Source organism: Mytilus edulis, chromosome 1 (assembly GCF_963676685.1).
Source record: "Mytilus edulis chromosome 1, xbMytEdul2.2, whole genome shotgun sequence".
In the NCBI taxonomy this organism is placed as follows: domain Eukaryota; kingdom Metazoa; phylum Mollusca; class Bivalvia; order Mytilida; family Mytilidae; genus Mytilus; species Mytilus edulis.
Window position 1 is genome coordinate 6,725,660 of NC_092344.1, and position 18,719 is coordinate 6,744,378.

The window sequence follows — 18,719 nt, forward strand, 5'->3', positions numbered from 1 at the left end:
TATGGTCGTAGACACAGAAGTGTTAAATTTTTTGATATATAAGGTTAGGTAGTAGCATTTTTGAACAAAATTTATATAAAATAGATTTTTTTCAGAAGCAAAACTTTACAATAATAATATGTTTGGTAGAAATTCAAAATTATAGGTACAAAAAATGTCTACAACACCCGGTATTCCCAGGCGGTCACCCATCCAAGTACTAACCGGGCTCGACGTTGCTTAACTTCGGTGATCGGACGAGAACCGGTGTTTTCAACGTGATATGGTCGTAGACACAGAAGTGTTAAAATTTTTGATATATAAAGTTAGGAAGTAAAGCAATTTTGAACAGATCTAGAATTTGTATAAAAAAAAGATTTTTTTCAGGTTTAAGATAGAAGCAAAACTAAATACTTACTGCACGATCCAGAGTGGAAGATAGTAAAACTTAGCAAGTACACATGGACTTTATAGTAAAAAAAAATTGCAGAGAAGAAAGAGAGATTTAGAATATGGGACAAGCTGTATTTTATTTGTGACTAATACCATGCAACAATTTCAGACTCTTTTTGAAAAAATTTGGTAGCCCTTAAAAGGGCTGTTTAAGCTTTAAAAGCATCATGATGCTTCCTTCATTTACTTCTTCTTTGGTGTCTTTGCCTTCTTTGGTTTAGCTGCAGCCTTTGTCTTCTTGGGAGATTTTGTGGCTTTCTTTGCAGATTTGGCAGCAGGTTTTGCAGCAGGTTTCTTTGCAGCTGGTTTCTTTGCTTTTGGTTTAGCTGCTTTCTTTTCACCTGCTGGTTTCTTTGCTGCAGGTTTCTTTGCGGCAGTCTTTTTGGTAGGTGTCTTTGCCTTCTTTGGCTTGGCGGCTTTAGGTTTAACTACTTTCTTTGCTGGTTTCTTAGCTGGTTTAGCCACTTCCCCAATCTTAAAGCTTCCAGAAGCGCCGGTACCCTTCGACTGTTTCAAGCTATTGCTCTTCACTCCTGATTTCAGAGCTAACTTCAAGTGAGTGTTGACTGTTTTTGCATCGCTACCAACGCTGAAGTTTGCTAAGATATACTTAAGGATGGCTTGACGGCTGGAGCCTCCACGCTCTTTCAAAGCAGATATAGCCTTTCCGACCATCTCGCTGTATTTTGGATGAGTAGCTACTTTCTTTGGTTTAGCTGCAGCTTTCTTCTTTGGTGACTTAGCTGGGGTCTTTACTACTGGTGCTGGTGCGTCTGACATTTTGCGGCTTTGGTTGTTGAACGATGTGTGCGAATGAACGACAGATTACAATGATATGCAATTCGCACTGACACAGAGTGTAATTATCTATCTAACGCGGACCTCGACGAGAGCACCCTTAAACTTTCATGACAATCTAATTCAAACAGATCGACAAGAAAATCTGTGTGCTTGTTCGACAAGTTTTAATCATTTGTTTCAAATAAATTGTACTTTTTGATATATAAATCATACACGAAAATCTTCAGCAGGAATTTTTCTTTCAGAATATGTCATAAGAATTAAACAAAATACCACGAGTGAAGAAATATTTACGATTAATGTACAACTTGTCAATTTCTCTCGTGCGATTCTTCCTCAGAAAACGTGTTGTATTATTTCACAAAAACTAGATTGTGCCGTAAAACTGATATACATTTGTAGTAAAATCATTTCTTTATATGTTTTTGCTTTCAGATATACGTAGAAATAAAGAGACTTCCCAGAAATTTAGATTTTGCCTTCGATATGAAAGCACACAAAGATGGCAAACTTCGAAACCGGGACTTCCTTGACCGAGATGAAAGACGTTTCAAATATTCGAATTTTTTACTAGAACTTTACAAGATATAATTAGTATTTATTGTTTATTATTTGTTTTTGCTATAATGATTTTTTTTTAGCTGATCAGAATCCTTTCAGAAAAATAGTGAATCATATATGCCCTGGTAAAAAAAAAAGAGGCGATTTCAAATGACGACAAATGGCGGATACCATATTATCACAGACGACCTTTACGAGACCTAATTTAAAAAAAAGAAATATATGTAGCCACATGCATGTGGAAGGAGTGGAATTCTTAAGTGTATCTAACTTGACTTGCATGTATTTCACGTAAAAATATTTCACCATGCAGATGGGTATTGAAAAATAAATAAATTTATGAATGATTTATTTTCTGTTTTCTTCATTCATTGATAGCTAGATATGTTGAATATTACATCCAAGTAAATTAGTTAAAAAAAAATCATACAACAATTATGTTTGGTAGGAATGCAAAATTATAAGTAAAAAAAAATGTCTACAACACCCGGTATTCCCAGGCGGTCACCCATCCAAGTACTAACCGGGCTCGACGTTGCTTAACTTCGGTGATCGGACGAGAACCGGTGTTTTCAACGTGATATGGTCGTAGACACAGAAGTGTTAAATTTTTTGATATATAAGGTTAGGTAGTAGCATTTTTGAACAAAATTTATATAAAATAGATTTTTTTCAGAAGCAAAACTTTACAATAATAATATGTTTGGTAGAAATTCAAAATTATAGGTACAAAAAATGTCTACAACACCCGGTATTCCCAGGCGGTCACCCATCCAAGTACTAACCGGGCTCGACGTTGCTTAACTTCGGTGATCGGACGAGAACCGGTGTTTTCAACGTGATATGGTCGTAGACACAGAAGTGTTAAAATTTTTGATATATAAAGTTAGGAAGTAAAGCAATTTTGAACAGATCTAGAATTTGTATAAAAAAAAGATTTTTTTCAGGTTTAAGATAGAAGCAAAACTAAATACTTACTGCACGATCCAGAGTGGAAGATAGTAAAACTTAGCAAGTACACATGGACTTTATAGTAAAAAAAAATTGCAGAGAAGAAAGAGAGATTTAGAATATGGGACAAGCTGTATTTTATTTGTGACTAATACCATGCAACAATTTCAGACTCTTTTTGAAAAAATTTGGTAGCCCTTAAAAGGGCTGTTTAAGCTTTAAAAGCATCATGATGCTTCCTTCATTTACTTCTTCTTTGGTGTCTTTGCCTTCTTTGGTTTAGCTGCAGCCTTTGTCTTCTTGGGAGATTTTGTGGCTTTCTTTGCAGATTTGGCAGCAGGTTTTGCAGCAGGTTTCTTTGCAGCTGGTTTCTTTGCTTTTGGTTTAGCTGCTTTCTTTTCACCTGCTGGTTTCTTTGCTGCAGGTTTCTTTGCGGCAGTCTTTTTGGTAGGTGTCTTTGCCTTCTTTGGCTTGGCGGCTTTAGGTTTAACTACTTTCTTTGCTGGTTTCTTAGCTGGTTTAGCCACTTCCCCAATCTTAAAGCTTCCAGAAGCGCCGGTACCCTTCGACTGTTTCAAGCTATTGCTCTTCACTCCTGATTTCAGAGCTAACTTCAAGTGAGTGTTGACTGTTTTTGCATCGCTACCAACGCTGAAGTTTGCTAAGATATACTTAAGGATGGCTTGACGGCTGGAGCCTCCACGCTCTTTCAAAGCAGATATAGCCTTTCCGACCATCTCGCTGTATTTTGGATGAGTAGCTACTTTCTTTGGTTTAGCTGCAGCTTTCTTCTTTGGTGACTTAGCTGGGGTCTTTACTACTGGTGCTGGTGCGTCTGACATTTTGCGGCTTTGGTTGTTGAACGATGTGTGCGAATGAACGACAGATTACAATGATATGCAATTCGCACTGACACAGAGTGTAATTATCTATCTAACGCGGACCTCGACGAGAGCACCCTTAAACTTTCATGACAATCTAATTCAAACAGATCGACAAGAAAATCTGTGTGCTTGTTCGACAAGTTTTAATCATTTGTTTCAAATAAATTGTACTTTTTGATATATAAATCATACACGAAAATCTTCAGCAGGAATTTTTCTTTCAGAATATGTCATAAGAATTAAACAAAATACCACGAGTGAAGAAATATTTACGATTAATGTACAACTTGTCAATTTCTCTCGTGCGATTCTTCCTCAGAAAACGTGTTGTATTATTTCACAAAAACTAGATTGTGCCGTAAAACTGATATACATTTGTAGTAAAATCATTTCTTTATATGTTTTTGCTTTCAGATATACGTAGAAATAAAGAGACTTCCCAGAAATTTAGATTTTGCCTTCGATATGAAAGCACACAAAGATGGCAAACTTCGAAACCGGGACTTCCTTGACCGAGATGAAAGACGTTTCAAATATTCGAATTTTTTACTAGAACTTTACAAGATATAATTAGTATTTATTGTTTATTATTTGTTTTTGCTATAATGATTTTTTTTTAGCTGATCAGAATCCTTTCAGAAAAATAGTGAATCATATATGCCCTGGTAAAAAAAAAAGAGGCGATTTCAAATGACGACAAATGGCGGATACCATATTATCACAGACGACCTTTACGAGACCTAATTTAAAAAAAAGAAATATATGTAGCCACATGCATGTGGAAGGAGTGGAATTCTTAAGTGTATCTAACTTGACTTGCATGTATTTCACGTAAAAATATTTCACCATGCAGATGGGTATTGAAAAATAAATAAATTTATGAATGATTTATTTTCTGTTTTCTTCATTCATTGATAGCTAGATATGTTGAATATTACATCCAAGTAAATTAGTTAAAAAAAAATCATACAACAATTATGTTTGGTAGGAATGCAAAATTATAAGTAAAAAAAAATGTCTACAACACCCGGTATTCCCAGGCGGTCACCCATCCAAGTACTAACCGGGCTCGACGTTGCTTAACTTCGGTGATCGGACGAGAACCGGTGTTTTCAACGTGATATGGTCGTAGACACAGAAGTGTTAAATTTTTTGATATATAAGGTTAGGTAGTAGCATTTTTGAACAAAATTTATATAAAATAGATTTTTTTCAGAAGCAAAACTTTACAATAATAATATGTTTGGTAGAAATTCAAAATTATAGGTACAAAAAATGTCTACAACACCCGGTATTCCCAGGCGGTCACCCATCCAAGTACTAACCGGGCTCGACGTTGCTTAACTTCGGTGATCGGACGAGAACCGGTGTTTTCAACGTGATATGGTCGTAGACACAGAAGTGTTAAAATTTTTGATATATAAAGTTAGGAAGTAAAGCAATTTTGAACAGATCTAGAATTTGTATAAAAAAAAGATTTTTTTCAGGTTTAAGATAGAAGCAAAACTAAATACTTACTGCACGATCCAGAGTGGAAGATAGTAAAACTTAGCAAGTACACATGGACTTTATAGTAAAAAAAAATTGCAGAGAAGAAAGAGAGATTTAGAATATGGGACAAGCTGTATTTTATTTGTGACTAATACCATGCAACAATTTCAGACTCTTTTTGAAAAAATTTGGTAGCCCTTAAAAGGGCTGTTTAAGCTTTAAAAGCATCATGATGCTTCCTTCATTTACTTCTTCTTTGGTGTCTTTGCCTTCTTTGGTTTAGCTGCAGCCTTTGTCTTCTTGGGAGATTTTGTGGCTTTCTTTGCAGATTTGGCAGCAGGTTTTGCAGCAGGTTTCTTTGCAGCTGGTTTCTTTGCTTTTGGTTTAGCTGCTTTCTTTTCACCTGCTGGTTTCTTTGCTGCAGGTTTCTTTGCGGCAGTCTTTTTGGTAGGTGTCTTTGCCTTCTTTGGCTTGGCGGCTTTAGGTTTAACTACTTTCTTTGCTGGTTTCTTAGCTGGTTTAGCCACTTCCCCAATCTTAAAGCTTCCAGAAGCGCCGGTACCCTTCGACTGTTTCAAGCTATTGCTCTTCACTCCTGATTTCAGAGCTAACTTCAAGTGAGTGTTGACTGTTTTTGCATCGCTACCAACGCTGAAGTTTGCTAAGATATACTTAAGGATGGCTTGACGGCTGGAGCCTCCACGCTCTTTCAAAGCAGATATAGCCTTTCCGACCATCTCGCTGTATTTTGGATGAGTAGCTACTTTCTTTGGTTTAGCTGCAGCTTTCTTCTTTGGTGACTTAGCTGGGGTCTTTACTACTGGTGCTGGTGCGTCTGACATTTTGCGGCTTTGGTTGTTGAACGATGTGTGCGAATGAACGACAGATTACAATGATATGCAATTCGCACTGACACAGAGTGTAATTATCTATCTAACGCGGACCTCGACGAGAGCACCCTTAAACTTTCATGACAATCTAATTCAAACAGATCGACAAGAAAATCTGTGTGCTTGTTCGACAAGTTTTAATCATTTGTTTCAAATAAATTGTACTTTTTGATATATAAATCATACACGAAAATCTTCAGCAGGAATTTTTCTTTCAGAATATGTCATAAGAATTAAACAAAATACCACGAGTGAAGAAATATTTACGATTAATGTACAACTTGTCAATTTCTCTCGTGCGATTCTTCCTCAGAAAACGTGTTGTATTATTTCACAAAAACTAGATTGTGCCGTAAAACTGATATACATTTGTAGTAAAATCATTTCTTTATATGTTTTTGCTTTCAGATATACGTAGAAATAAAGAGACTTCCCAGAAATTTAGATTTTGCCTTCGATATGAAAGCACACAAAGATGGCAAACTTCGAAACCGGGACTTCCTTGACCGAGATGAAAGACGTTTCAAATATTCGAATTTTTTACTAGAACTTTACAAGATATAATTAGTATTTATTGTTTATTATTTGTTTTTGCTATAATGATTTTTTTTTAGCTGATCAGAATCCTTTCAGAAAAATAGTGAATCATATATGCCCTGGTAAAAAAAAAAGAGGCGATTTCAAATGACGACAAATGGCGGATACCATATTATCACAGACGACCTTTACGAGACCTAATTTAAAAAAAAGAAATATATGTAGCCACATGCATGTGGAAGGAGTGGAATTCTTAAGTGTATCTAACTTGACTTGCATGTATTTCACGTAAAAATATTTCACCATGCAGATGGGTATTGAAAAATAAATAAATTTATGAATGATTTATTTTCTGTTTTCTTCATTCATTGATAGCTAGATATGTTGAATATTACATCCAAGTAAATTAGTTAAAAAAAAATCATACAACAATTATGTTTGGTAGGAATGCAAAATTATAAGTAAAAAAAAATGTCTACAACACCCGGTATTCCCAGGCGGTCACCCATCCAAGTACTAACCGGGCTCGACGTTGCTTAACTTCGGTGATCGGACGAGAACCGGTGTTTTCAACGTGATATGGTCGTAGACACAGAAGTGTTAAATTTTTTGATATATAAGGTTAGGTAGTAGCATTTTTGAACAAAATTTATATAAAATAGATTTTTTTCAGAAGCAAAACTTTACAATAATAATATGTTTGGTAGAAATTCAAAATTATAGGTACAAAAAATGTCTACAACACCCGGTATTCCCAGGCGGTCACCCATCCAAGTACTAACCGGGCTCGACGTTGCTTAACTTCGGTGATCGGACGAGAACCGGTGTTTTCAACGTGATATGGTCGTAGACACAGAAGTGTTAAAATTTTTGATATATAAAGTTAGGAAGTAAAGCAATTTTGAACAGATCTAGAATTTGTATAAAAAAAAGATTTTTTTCAGGTTTAAGATAGAAGCAAAACTAAATACTTACTGCACGATCCAGAGTGGAAGATAGTAAAACTTAGCAAGTACACATGGACTTTATAGTAAAAAAAAATTGCAGAGAAGAAAGAGAGATTTAGAATATGGGACAAGCTGTATTTTATTTGTGACTAATACCATGCAACAATTTCAGACTCTTTTTGAAAAAATTTGGTAGCCCTTAAAAGGGCTGTTTAAGCTTTAAAAGCATCATGATGCTTCCTTCATTTACTTCTTCTTTGGTGTCTTTGCCTTCTTTGGTTTAGCTGCAGCCTTTGTCTTCTTGGGAGATTTTGTGGCTTTCTTTGCAGATTTGGCAGCAGGTTTTGCAGCAGGTTTCTTTGCAGCTGGTTTCTTTGCTTTTGGTTTAGCTGCTTTCTTTTCACCTGCTGGTTTCTTTGCTGCAGGTTTCTTTGCGGCAGTCTTTTTGGTAGGTGTCTTTGCCTTCTTTGGCTTGGCGGCTTTAGGTTTAACTACTTTCTTTGCTGGTTTCTTAGCTGGTTTAGCCACTTCCCCAATCTTAAAGCTTCCAGAAGCGCCGGTACCCTTCGACTGTTTCAAGCTATTGCTCTTCACTCCTGATTTCAGAGCTAACTTCAAGTGAGTGTTGACTGTTTTTGCATCGCTACCAACGCTGAAGTTTGCTAAGATATACTTAAGGATGGCTTGACGGCTGGAGCCTCCACGCTCTTTCAAAGCAGATATAGCCTTTCCGACCATCTCGCTGTATTTTGGATGAGTAGCTACTTTCTTTGGTTTAGCTGCAGCTTTCTTCTTTGGTGACTTAGCTGGGGTCTTTACTACTGGTGCTGGTGCGTCTGACATTTTGCGGCTTTGGTTGTTGAACGATGTGTGCGAATGAACGACAGATTACAATGATATGCAATTCGCACTGACACAGAGTGTAATTATCTATCTAACGCGGACCTCGACGAGAGCACCCTTAAACTTTCATGACAATCTAATTCAAACAGATCGACAAGAAAATCTGTGTGCTTGTTCGACAAGTTTTAATCATTTGTTTCAAATAAATTGTACTTTTTGATATATAAATCATACACGAAAATCTTCAGCAGGAATTTTTCTTTCAGAATATGTCATAAGAATTAAACAAAATACCACGAGTGAAGAAATATTTACGATTAATGTACAACTTGTCAATTTCTCTCGTGCGATTCTTCCTCAGAAAACGTGTTGTATTATTTCACAAAAACTAGATTGTGCCGTAAAACTGATATACATTTGTAGTAAAATCATTTCTTTATATGTTTTTGCTTTCAGATATACGTAGAAATAAAGAGACTTCCCAGAAATTTAGATTTTGCCTTCGATATGAAAGCACACAAAGATGGCAAACTTCGAAACCGGGACTTCCTTGACCGAGATGAAAGACGTTTCAAATATTCGAATTTTTTACTAGAACTTTACAAGATATAATTAGTATTTATTGTTTATTATTTGTTTTTGCTATAATGATTTTTTTTTAGCTGATCAGAATCCTTTCAGAAAAATAGTGAATCATATATGCCCTGGTAAAAAAAAAAGAGGCGATTTCAAATGACGACAAATGGCGGATACCATATTATCACAGACGACCTTTACGAGACCTAATTTAAAAAAAAGAAATATATGTAGCCACATGCATGTGGAAGGAGTGGAATTCTTAAGTGTATCTAACTTGACTTGCATGTATTTCACGTAAAAATATTTCACCATGCAGATGGGTATTGAAAAATAAATAAATTTATGAATGATTTATTTTCTGTTTTCTTCATTCATTGATAGCTAGATATGTTGAATATTACATCCAAGTAAATTAGTTAAAAAAAAATCATACAACAATTATGTTTGGTAGGAATGCAAAATTATAAGTAAAAAAAAATGTCTACAACACCCGGTATTCCCAGGCGGTCACCCATCCAAGTACTAACCGGGCTCGACGTTGCTTAACTTCGGTGATCGGACGAGAACCGGTGTTTTCAACGTGATATGGTCGTAGACACAGAAGTGTTAAATTTTTTGATATATAAGGTTAGGTAGTAGCATTTTTGAACAAAATTTATATAAAATAGATTTTTTTCAGAAGCAAAACTTTACAATAATAATATGTTTGGTAGAAATTCAAAATTATAGGTACAAAAAATGTCTACAACACCCGGTATTCCCAGGCGGTCACCCATCCAAGTACTAACCGGGCTCGACGTTGCTTAACTTCGGTGATCGGACGAGAACCGGTGTTTTCAACGTGATATGGTCGTAGACACAGAAGTGTTAAAATTTTTGATATATAAAGTTAGGAAGTAAAGCAATTTTGAACAGATCTAGAATTTGTATAAAAAAAAGATTTTTTTCAGGTTTAAGATAGAAGCAAAACTAAATACTTACTGCACGATCCAGAGTGGAAGATAGTAAAACTTAGCAAGTACACATGGACTTTATAGTAAAAAAAAATTGCAGAGAAGAAAGAGAGATTTAGAATATGGGACAAGCTGTATTTTATTTGTGACTAATACCATGCAACAATTTCAGACTCTTTTTGAAAAAATTTGGTAGCCCTTAAAAGGGCTGTTTAAGCTTTAAAAGCATCATGATGCTTCCTTCATTTACTTCTTCTTTGGTGTCTTTGCCTTCTTTGGTTTAGCTGCAGCCTTTGTCTTCTTGGGAGATTTTGTGGCTTTCTTTGCAGATTTGGCAGCAGGTTTTGCAGCAGGTTTCTTTGCAGCTGGTTTCTTTGCTTTTGGTTTAGCTGCTTTCTTTTCACCTGCTGGTTTCTTTGCTGCAGGTTTCTTTGCGGCAGTCTTTTTGGTAGGTGTCTTTGCCTTCTTTGGCTTGGCGGCTTTAGGTTTAACTACTTTCTTTGCTGGTTTCTTAGCTGGTTTAGCCACTTCCCCAATCTTAAAGCTTCCAGAAGCGCCGGTACCCTTCGACTGTTTCAAGCTATTGCTCTTCACTCCTGATTTCAGAGCTAACTTCAAGTGAGTGTTGACTGTTTTTGCATCGCTACCAACGCTGAAGTTTGCTAAGATATACTTAAGGATGGCTTGACGGCTGGAGCCTCCACGCTCTTTCAAAGCAGATATAGCCTTTCCGACCATCTCGCTGTATTTTGGATGAGTAGCTACTTTCTTTGGTTTAGCTGCAGCTTTCTTCTTTGGTGACTTAGCTGGGGTCTTTACTACTGGTGCTGGTGCGTCTGACATTTTGCGGCTTTGGTTGTTGAACGATGTGTGCGAATGAACGACAGATTACAATGATATGCAATTCGCACTGACACAGAGTGTAATTATCTATCTAACGCGGACCTCGACGAGAGCACCCTTAAACTTTCATGACAATCTAATTCAAACAGATCGACAAGAAAATCTGTGTGCTTGTTCGACAAGTTTTAATCATTTGTTTCAAATAAATTGTACTTTTTGATATATAAATCATACACGAAAATCTTCAGCAGGAATTTTTCTTTCAGAATATGTCATAAGAATTAAACAAAATACCACGAGTGAAGAAATATTTACGATTAATGTACAACTTGTCAATTTCTCTCGTGCGATTCTTCCTCAGAAAACGTGTTGTATTATTTCACAAAAACTAGATTGTGCCGTAAAACTGATATACATTTGTAGTAAAATCATTTCTTTATATGTTTTTGCTTTCAGATATACGTAGAAATAAAGAGACTTCCCAGAAATTTAGATTTTGCCTTCGATATGAAAGCACACAAAGATGGCAAACTTCGAAACCGGGACTTCCTTGACCGAGATGAAAGACGTTTCAAATATTCGAATTTTTTACTAGAACTTTACAAGATATAATTAGTATTTATTGTTTATTATTTGTTTTTGCTATAATGATTTTTTTTTAGCTGATCAGAATCCTTTCAGAAAAATAGTGAATCATATATGCCCTGGTAAAAAAAAAAGAGGCGATTTCAAATGACGACAAATGGCGGATACCATATTATCACAGACGACCTTTACGAGACCTAATTTAAAAAAAAGAAATATATGTAGCCACATGCATGTGGAAGGAGTGGAATTCTTAAGTGTATCTAACTTGACTTGCATGTATTTCACGTAAAAATATTTCACCATGCAGATGGGTATTGAAAAATAAATAAATTTATGAATGATTTATTTTCTGTTTTCTTCATTCATTGATAGCTAGATATGTTGAATATTACATCCAAGTAAATTAGTTAAAAAAAAATCATACAACAATTATGTTTGGTAGGAATGCAAAATTATAAGTAAAAAAAAATGTCTACAACACCCGGTATTCCCAGGCGGTCACCCATCCAAGTACTAACCGGGCTCGACGTTGCTTAACTTCGGTGATCGGACGAGAACCGGTGTTTTCAACGTGATATGGTCGTAGACACAGAAGTGTTAAATTTTTTGATATATAAGGTTAGGTAGTAGCATTTTTGAACAAAATTTATATAAAATAGATTTTTTTCAGAAGCAAAACTTTACAATAATAATATGTTTGGTAGAAATTCAAAATTATAGGTACAAAAAATGTCTACAACACCCGGTATTCCCAGGCGGTCACCCATCCAAGTACTAACCGGGCTCGACGTTGCTTAACTTCGGTGATCGGACGAGAACCGGTGTTTTCAACGTGATATGGTCGTAGACACAGAAGTGTTAAAATTTTTGATATATAAAGTTAGGAAGTAAAGCAATTTTGAACAGATCTAGAATTTGTATAAAAAAAAGATTTTTTTCAGGTTTAAGATAGAAGCAAAACTAAATACTTACTGCACGATCCAGAGTGGAAGATAGTAAAACTTAGCAAGTACACATGGACTTTATAGTAAAAAAAAATTGCAGAGAAGAAAGAGAGATTTAGAATATGGGACAAGCTGTATTTTATTTGTGACTAATACCATGCAACAATTTCAGACTCTTTTTGAAAAAATTTGGTAGCCCTTAAAAGGGCTGTTTAAGCTTTAAAAGCATCATGATGCTTCCTTCATTTACTTCTTCTTTGGTGTCTTTGCCTTCTTTGGTTTAGCTGCAGCCTTTGTCTTCTTGGGAGATTTTGTGGCTTTCTTTGCAGATTTGGCAGCAGGTTTTGCAGCAGGTTTCTTTGCAGCTGGTTTCTTTGCTTTTGGTTTAGCTGCTTTCTTTTCACCTGCTGGTTTCTTTGCTGCAGGTTTCTTTGCGGCAGTCTTTTTGGTAGGTGTCTTTGCCTTCTTTGGCTTGGCGGCTTTAGGTTTAACTACTTTCTTTGCTGGTTTCTTAGCTGGTTTAGCCACTTCCCCAATCTTAAAGCTTCCAGAAGCGCCGGTACCCTTCGACTGTTTCAAGCTATTGCTCTTCACTCCTGATTTCAGAGCTAACTTCAAGTGAGTGTTGACTGTTTTTGCATCGCTACCAACGCTGAAGTTTGCTAAGATATACTTAAGGATGGCTTGACGGCTGGAGCCTCCACGCTCTTTCAAAGCAGATATAGCCTTTCCGACCATCTCGCTGTATTTTGGATGAGTAGCTACTTTCTTTGGTTTAGCTGCAGCTTTCTTCTTTGGTGACTTAGCTGGGGTCTTTACTACTGGTGCTGGTGCGTCTGACATTTTGCGGCTTTGGTTGTTGAACGATGTGTGCGAATGAACGACAGATTACAATGATATGCAATTCGCACTGACACAGAGTGTAATTATCTATCTAACGCGGACCTCGACGAGAGCACCCTTAAACTTTCATGACAATCTAATTCAAACAGATCGACAAGAAAATCTGTGTGCTTGTTCGACAAGTTTTAATCATTTGTTTCAAATAAATTGTACTTTTTGATATATAAATCATACGGTATTCAACCCATATTGTTAAAATCTACGAGAGCACACGAAAATAATCATATTCCTACATTCTTGCGCGGAAAAAAAAATTGTTACAAAAGCTGAGACGATCATGAGTTTGATCTGAAATCACTTCTCCATAATATTAAGTTTTGGTGTACGGCATCCTTGTTTCCTCTCAGATATAACAACTTGTTCAATAAACAATGTTTAGGAGTTAAATATAAGTTTAGCCGTATCGTTCAGGATGCCGAACCGGAAATAATCCCAAGAGGTTAAATGAAAAGAAGTCCGTTTCATATAATCTCAACCAATCAATTACCGACCTTGCAAGGGCTGTATAGCCAGTCAAGGTTGTTAAAAACTTCCATTTGTTGTCCAGTCACGCCTCAGTCAGTACAGTTAAACGGATGTGTTTGGTCAGCTCATAATTATCTGCAAACAACAATAGGTCATTGCATTGAAAAACATAACGAATTAATTATGGATTTCATGAACCTAGAGATATCAATAACGCTGTACCCTCCAAGTCTGCTCCAAAACGATGTGGGAGTGTTTGATGTCCCGGCAACGTCTGAGGTCACTGTATTTTCATATTGTCTTCTTCTTAGATATGGTAGTTAAACAGTCAATAATGAGTACTCAATACTTGTGCGTTACGTAGGTCACGTTGGTAATGTATTTACAATAAAAGATCAAAGATCAAAAAGAAAATACGGTGCATGCTGTACAGTTGGTGCAGGATAAAACATTCCATCATCTAGGTAACCAGTGACTCGAAAGCTTCAATGGTGGGATCTTTCACTGTTCCAGGCTACTACTGTTCTTGGAAAGAATGAGAATTTGTAGTAGTCATGTCTTGGGCTGAAGATGGTGTCTTCTCAGGTAAGTATCTGTTGAAATTGCTACTAGTCCATTTACAATTTTGTAAAATAGGCATAATCTGATGTTCACTCTTCGTTGGTATAGAGGTATCCTGTTAAGCTTGCTTATCATGCTTGTGACACTCGATTTGTTACTGCAGTCGTTGAAAATATAGCGAGCTACTCTTCTTTGTACCCGCTCTATTTTGTCTATATTTTCTTGCGTATAGGGATACCACATGTCTGCGCCGTATTCCACTCTTGGTCTTATAAGTGCGTTGACAGCATTGGTTTTTGTTTGTTGTGGAGATTTTTTAGGGTTTCTGCTGAGCATCCTTTGTGCTTGGTTTGCACTGGCTACACTGTTGTTTATGTGTAAGTTCCAGCTTAGGTCATCTTTGATGGTAATTCCTAAGTATTTCGTGTCTGTGACTGCTGCTAGCTGTTTCCCATGAATGTAATAGGGTTCTTTTATGGGGTTTTTAGATCTTGTTAGGTGCATGACGTTACATTTGCTGACATTAAATTCCATTTTCCGTTTCTGTTCCCATTTCGTCAGTGTTGGTTGTCAGATCTTTTTGTAGAATGGCTTGATCTTTATGGCAGTTCTAATCGGCCGGTAGATGGTGCAATCATCAGCAAAAAAGCGGATTGTTGACTGTATATTATCAGTGATGTCATTGATGAAGATAAGGAAAAAGACAGGTCCAAGTACACTGCCTTGGCATACTCCAGATGTTACTCCCACTTTGTCCGAATACTTATTTTCCAGTACAACTGTCTGTGTTCTGTTGTCTAAAAATGCTGTGATCCAGGTTTGATTTTTCCCTCTTATCCCATAGTGTCTAAGCTTGTGTAGCAAGCGTGGATGGCTGACTTTATCAAATGCCTTTGCAAAGTCCAGGACTATCATATCTGTTTGTGTTTTTAAGTCCATTGTACATGCAAGATCATGTATCAGGCCTATGAGATGTGTCTCGCACGATCTCTTACTCCGTGTTGGAATTCGGATAGTATTTTATTAATTTCTAGATGTTTTATGACGTTGGATACTACGATGTGCTCCATTAGCTTGCAAAGGATGCAGGTTAGTGAGAGAGGCCTATAGTTTGCTGGTTCATGGCGTGGTCCTTTCTTGTAGATTGGACAGACAAATGCGTGTTTCCAGTCTGTTGGTTTTTTCCTAGAAACATAGTTTTATTGAACAAGCAAGTGTCTTGCAGCTAGTTCATGATGGTGTTCTTTCAGTATTTTTGGGTTGAGTTGGTCTTGCCCACTTGCGTTGTTAGGATTGAGTTCTTTCAGCAGGTTTTCTACTCCATTTATTGTGATGTTGAAGTCATTCGTGGTGTTGAAGTTTTTATTTATCATATTTGGCACTCACTTCAGTAAACACTGATGGGAACTGATGGTTTGATGAGGGTAGTAATTTCCTTTACCGTTAGGCGTGAAACGGTCATTTTCGGCTACCGTTAGTGTCAAATTGATTAAAATTTTACCGTGATTCGTCAACATATCCTTATCGTGATTCGTCAGATGTCTCTTAGTAATAATTATCGTTATTTTTCGGGAAAAAATTAACGTGATTCGTCAACCTAATTCGATTTTTGTATCGTCTAAAAGAAAGTACTCATTTTATCGTCATGCACCAAAAATTATCGTTAACGTCATATGGCAAGAATTCTTAATCGTCATTCGTCATGAAGGTACCCCCATAACACCCTCTTTAATGTGTTTGCTTTGTCAACTGTGTCATTTGATGTTTGTCCTTAATGTTTCAATGTAGTCCGAGATTACTCTGACGTCCAACGGCTGTTTTGCCAGACAAGCTGGCGCCGTGGGACCTCGGACTAGTTTCAATGGTGGGACTCCAGCTGTTTCTTTCCTCATGCATTTTAAAAAAGAGAAAAAAATCTTGGGATTTGGTTTATCATCCGGTGCTACGGTGTTTGATACATACTTCCAGTAGCATTTTCGTGTTTCTTTTTTGTACTAGATGTTTCGGGCTTTTATATGCTGTTCTCATTTTAATTAGATTGATTTTCCCGTTATCTACTCTTTTTTTTTTAAATTTTGTTGTATAATCGCTCTTTTCCTCATTATCCTACGCAATTCTATGATTATCCAAGGGCATCCATGTTGATTTGTAATTTTTCTCTGTGGTGTGTGCTTGGTAGTAAGTTTATGTGTCTCATCTTTAAATTCCTCCCACATTATGTTTATATCTGACTATTTTGATGGTTTATGATAAAGTCGTTTCCAAAATTATTTGCTTCTGCTTTCAAGGTCTCAAAGTCTGCTTTCTTATATTGGTATACTTTTCTTGGTGTCTGATTTTCTTTGATTGGTGTTGTTGTTGCTTCGGCATAAACAATATCATGATCTGAAATCCCTGGACAGACTTCAGTTCTGTATATTGTTGAAGGTTTGTTTGTAAGAAAGAGGTCCAATGTGTTGTTTCCTCCAGTCGGTTGGTTTACTAGTTGTACCAGGCTGTTATGTGATCTATAAAGTCTTGATGTATTTCTGTGTTTTACCATCTTCTTTGACTTGAGCTATAGATCTTTCCACTCTATGTACGGTAGGTTAAAATCCCCTCCTACCCATACTGTCTGGTTTTTAAAACTAGTCTGCTTTCTCCGAGTTCTTCTTTATTTCGGGTATATAGTTGATGTCTGTTGTATGTGAATGGTATCTATAAAAAGTTTATTACCTGAGGGCAATGTCATTTTTGCCCATATTGTCTCAGCATTACTCTTAAGCTCTACTGCTTCTACACTCACGAATGTGTTTTTGATGGTTACAAACACTCCGCCGTGTTTATCGGATTGTCTATCCTTTCTGTTTACATTCCCTTTGAATTTATCAGGGAATATGTCTCCATTTTTAATTGATGAATCAAGCCATGATTCAGTACCTATTATTATAAGTGTTTTTCCTATAGCTGTCTGGAAGATGTCCTTTTCTCCTTCTCAATGATTGACAGTTAATTATCATAATTCTATTTTTTCTGTATCAGATGGTAGTGGTCTTCTTTTGTGTTTTGTTGTTTTCTTAGTAATGGTTAATTTTGGTGAAGATGTCATTCAATTGAGGCGAACCTGGATTACTATAGTTCAATGACTAATTACTTTCATCAAATGTGTTATATGTACTTAAACTTTCAGGTATTTTAAAACATTGATTCAAATAAGCTAGTGGCAAAACTTGGTAGTCCACAATTCGTAAAATACAAGGAGCAATCTGAACCAATTAAGCGATTATAGATGTCTTCGCTTATATTTTCACAGTTAATTTGGAACCATGTGTCACACTTATCACACATGACAGCTTGGTCTATAGTTTTGACTGATTTTTGAGTCCACATTGGTATTTTGGTGCCCAAGGACCTGGGTTCGGTTCAGGGTAGTGACATTGTGTTAGCAATAGAATTGCTATATACAAAGCAATTAGTCTTTTATCCGACTTCATCTTCAATGCTACTTTTGAACATAAGTAATAGTATAATTTCAGATCTATATATTTGGTGTTTTTTTTATTGAATGAGTACTGGTTGGTAAGTATCATCATTGGATTGTTCTTTTAGATGTGTTGTGTTTGCTACAATTATACCAATGTTACCAAGATAATGTCTCTTATATTTTTCACATAAAATCAGCTTTGGATCCATCCAATCATTTTATAATAGACAATTAATTGGGAGCATAGGCGGATCCAGGGGGGGGGCGGGCCCCCCTTACGTGGGAACAAATTGGTTGATTATAAAGGGAATTACTGGTGTGTGACTGGAGAGGCCCTCCTTAGGTCAGTCACCCACCCCCGCTCCCCTTTTTACAAAAAGTTCTGGATCCGCCAATGGGGAGAATACGGCATCAGAAATGTCCAACCATTACACTTAAACTGTAGTATATATACATGTTCAACGTCAGGAACCGTTAAATTGGTGCATACACTAACCTATTCTTGCAGTGTTGGGTCTGCTGTTCTTTTCCCTTTCATCTTGCTCCGACCTGGTGGTTGAGGTTGGTACGGAGTGTCTGGCCGTTCTAGTAAGGCGAAAGCAGTTCGAATGGTCTCTGGATCTGGCAAGGATATTGGCGATGTATGTGATGGTGTGCGACGTAGGTCGGGGCCATCGATGTCAAAACCCTAGGCCTCTGTGAAGTCTATCCTACAACACTTACTTCTAGGTTTGGTTGGAGTATATAGAAGTACCGGCGATGGCATGCCTTCTGGGAGTTGTACGGACTAGTGACAGTGTCCGTCTTGATGTTGAGTCCCTCTGCTTCTCCATGACATTTTTTTGGTGTACCAAAAACTGTATCCCTGGTTTGCGTCTGACAGGTGTTTTCTACGCTTGTACTGGTGGTAGGTTCAGGGGTTTCCATCCACTGGGCGAAACGCTCAGCATTCTGGATGTAGTGTTCGGGTCCTTAGCCTTGATTCAGGTGAGTTGGACTGTAACATGGACAGAACTGGCAGTATATTTCCACTCAGGTTATTTTCCTTCTAACTTCATGGTGGCTAAAAGCGCTTTCAAATCG

General features: G+C 36.8%; 11 non-coding genes across 11 annotated transcripts; all 11 read right to left on the reverse strand.

The window, feature by feature from the left end:
- Nucleotides 1-155: 155 nt before the first annotated feature.
- On the reverse strand, nucleotides 156-274 carry LOC139507821 (5S ribosomal RNA). Its single transcript, XR_011660872.1, has one exon. It is a non-coding gene; the product is annotated as a 5S ribosomal RNA (ribosomal RNA).
- Nucleotides 275-2,269: 1,995 nt separating this feature from the next.
- Nucleotides 2,270-2,388, reverse strand: LOC139507830 (5S ribosomal RNA). Its single transcript, XR_011660879.1, has one exon. It is a non-coding gene; the product is annotated as a 5S ribosomal RNA (ribosomal RNA).
- Nucleotides 2,389-2,530: 142 nt separating this feature from the next.
- Nucleotides 2,531-2,649, reverse strand: LOC139507841 (5S ribosomal RNA). Its single transcript, XR_011660890.1, has one exon. It is a non-coding gene; the product is annotated as a 5S ribosomal RNA (ribosomal RNA).
- Nucleotides 2,650-4,644: 1,995 nt separating this feature from the next.
- Nucleotides 4,645-4,763, reverse strand: LOC139507863 (5S ribosomal RNA). Its single transcript, XR_011660912.1, has one exon. It is a non-coding gene; the product is annotated as a 5S ribosomal RNA (ribosomal RNA).
- A 142-nt stretch (nucleotides 4,764-4,905) lies between these two features.
- On the reverse strand, nucleotides 4,906-5,024 carry LOC139507874 (5S ribosomal RNA). Its single transcript, XR_011660923.1, has one exon. It is a non-coding gene; the product is annotated as a 5S ribosomal RNA (ribosomal RNA).
- A 1,995-nt stretch (nucleotides 5,025-7,019) lies between these two features.
- LOC139507885 (5S ribosomal RNA) lies at nucleotides 7,020-7,138 on the reverse strand. Its single transcript, XR_011660934.1, has one exon. It is a non-coding gene; the product is annotated as a 5S ribosomal RNA (ribosomal RNA).
- A 142-nt stretch (nucleotides 7,139-7,280) lies between these two features.
- LOC139507897 (5S ribosomal RNA) lies at nucleotides 7,281-7,399 on the reverse strand. Its single transcript, XR_011660941.1, has one exon. It is a non-coding gene; the product is annotated as a 5S ribosomal RNA (ribosomal RNA).
- A 1,995-nt stretch (nucleotides 7,400-9,394) lies between these two features.
- Nucleotides 9,395-9,513, reverse strand: LOC139507904 (5S ribosomal RNA). Its single transcript, XR_011660942.1, has one exon. It is a non-coding gene; the product is annotated as a 5S ribosomal RNA (ribosomal RNA).
- A 142-nt stretch (nucleotides 9,514-9,655) lies between these two features.
- Nucleotides 9,656-9,774, reverse strand: LOC139507914 (5S ribosomal RNA). The gene has a single exon (XR_011660943.1). It is a non-coding gene; the product is annotated as a 5S ribosomal RNA (ribosomal RNA).
- A 1,995-nt stretch (nucleotides 9,775-11,769) lies between these two features.
- Nucleotides 11,770-11,888, reverse strand: LOC139507925 (5S ribosomal RNA). Its single transcript, XR_011660944.1, has one exon. It is a non-coding gene; the product is annotated as a 5S ribosomal RNA (ribosomal RNA).
- A 142-nt stretch (nucleotides 11,889-12,030) lies between these two features.
- LOC139507936 (5S ribosomal RNA) lies at nucleotides 12,031-12,149 on the reverse strand. Its single transcript, XR_011660945.1, has one exon. It is a non-coding gene; the product is annotated as a 5S ribosomal RNA (ribosomal RNA).
- Nucleotides 12,150-18,719: the final 6,570 nt, after the last annotated feature.